The sequence below is a fragment of the Elephantulus edwardii genome, unplaced genomic scaffold, assembly GCF_000299155.1.
Source record: "Elephantulus edwardii isolate Elephantulus edwardi_28Jun2011 unplaced genomic scaffold, EleEdw1.0 scaffold00069, whole genome shotgun sequence".
Lineage (NCBI taxonomy): Eukaryota > Metazoa > Chordata > Mammalia > Macroscelidea > Macroscelididae > Elephantulus > Elephantulus edwardii.
In genome coordinates, this window is record NW_006399819.1 from 15,294,052 (window position 1) to 15,296,167 (window position 2,116).

The following is a 2,116-nucleotide window of genomic DNA, read 5'->3' on the forward strand; positions in this document are numbered from 1 at the left end:
CTATGAGTCGCAAGCGACTCGATGGCACATAACAACAACAACAACACACGCTGAGCAAAATATATGAGTAGCTAGACTCTGTGACCTCCTGTATGAAGCCAGGCCAAAGGTGGGTGACTCTATTCTGTGGCCCTCAGGCCTGCCTTTAATTGTTTTTAGTGAAACATTCTCCTAGGTCGTGTAACCCTGGTATGTCCACTTGCTGTACAGAGGTAACTCGTGGTTGCTGTGAAGCCGAACACTGTGACACTGACATGTCAAATGTGAGAATCGTTACCCATGGTAGACAGTGTTGGTGTAGCTCCCTGATTAAAACAACTTGGAAGCAGGAGTGGCATCCACTTCCACAATAGCTTGCCTTGGGAAAACCCTATGAACCTGGAGAAAGGACAAAAGTTACACAGGAGGTGTATTCATAGGGTCTCTATGAGTCGCCTGCGACTCAATGGCACTTAACAACTTAACAACAATAACAGACTCTATAAAGAATGTGGCATCAGGATTGGAGACTCAAAAATAACCTGTGTTATGCTTATGACATAACCTTGTTTTTTAAAGTGGGGAGGACTTGAAGTTCTTGTTGAAGATGATAAAAGATTACAGCCTTCAATATGAATTACATCTGAGCATCAAGTAACAGAAATTGTCACCACCAGATTTATAGACAACATCTTAATAGACAGAAAAGAAATTGAAAGGGTTAACAACATCATCTTTGATCAACAAATAGTAATTTTGGTACCAGCAATCAGTAGATCAAGAGACATATTGCACTGGAAAAGTCTGCAGTAATGGACCTCTCCAAGTTATTGAGGAGCAATAATGTCAGTTTGAGGACCAAGATGTGCCTTATTCAGACCATGGGCTTTTCAATCACTTGTTACGCACCTGAGATTTGGAAAATGAATAAGGATGATAGAGAAGAATTGATACATTTGAGCTATTGTGTTGGAGAAGAATACTGAATTTCCCATGGACTGCCAAAAAGACAACAACAAATATGCCTTGGAGAAAGTACAGCTAGAGTGCTCCTTTGAGGCAAAGATGATAAAACTTCATCTCATGTACTTCAAACATTTTCCTAGGAGAGGCTTTTCCTTGGAAAGGGACATTATGCTTTCCTGGTGGTGGATCAGTGGAAGAGAGGAAGACCTTCAACTAGACGAATTGTCACAATGACTGCTGGAATGGGCTCAAGAGTGTCAGGAATTGTGAGGATGGCACAAAATAGAACAGGGTTCAAATATATTTTTCATAGGGTTGCTATGGATCATAATTGACTCGATGGCACACAACAAGACTCCCAGTAAGGATTGTATTTGGGGTTTATCCCTAGTGTGCCTATATATCCGTATGCTGTTGCTGTTTACTACCATGTTGGAACCCTCCTGCAAGTTTTCAGAGGCAGTTAATTATAGAAGGAGATTGTCCATCCTTCTCCCATGAAGCAGCTGGTGGATTCAAACCACATGCCTTCAGGATTGTAGCACACCTTTCAAATTTATTTCATTTCTTTCTCTCCTACATTCATTATAAAGTTTAATAGTGAACATCCTTTCTAAAATTATTTCTACAAATAATATATAGCACACCAAAACTAAAATTAGTTTTTGTTTTAAAAAATAATTTTTATTAGGTAGTACCTATTTTTTTGTATCAAATTCATGTTATAAAAGTACATGTAGTAAAAAAACAGGCCTCCCTCGCCTCTTTCAAAGCCAATGAGTTTCCCCATCCTAAAAGCAATTGTTTCAAGTTAATTAAGTCATTCTTACCCAAAATGGCTTTAAGTTTACTCCTTTCACTACTGGATGATTTAATAATTTTAAGTATAAAAATGGTTTTGATTGAAATTATTGGACTGCTAAATTAAACTAACTCGTATTTTCTGGTATTCACAGGAGTCAAACACAGAGAGCAAATCAAATACTTTGTTTTACATCGATCTAATAAATGTGAAGGACATAGGGGAGTTCTACTCTGTCAAAGAAGGTCTTAGGAGTATGAGTCAGAATTGATTTGATGACACACAACAAGAAATACAAACACCGATGTTGTTTTTTGTTATGTGCTGTCGAGTTGCTTGCAACTAATAGTGACGTTCCTGCTCTATCCT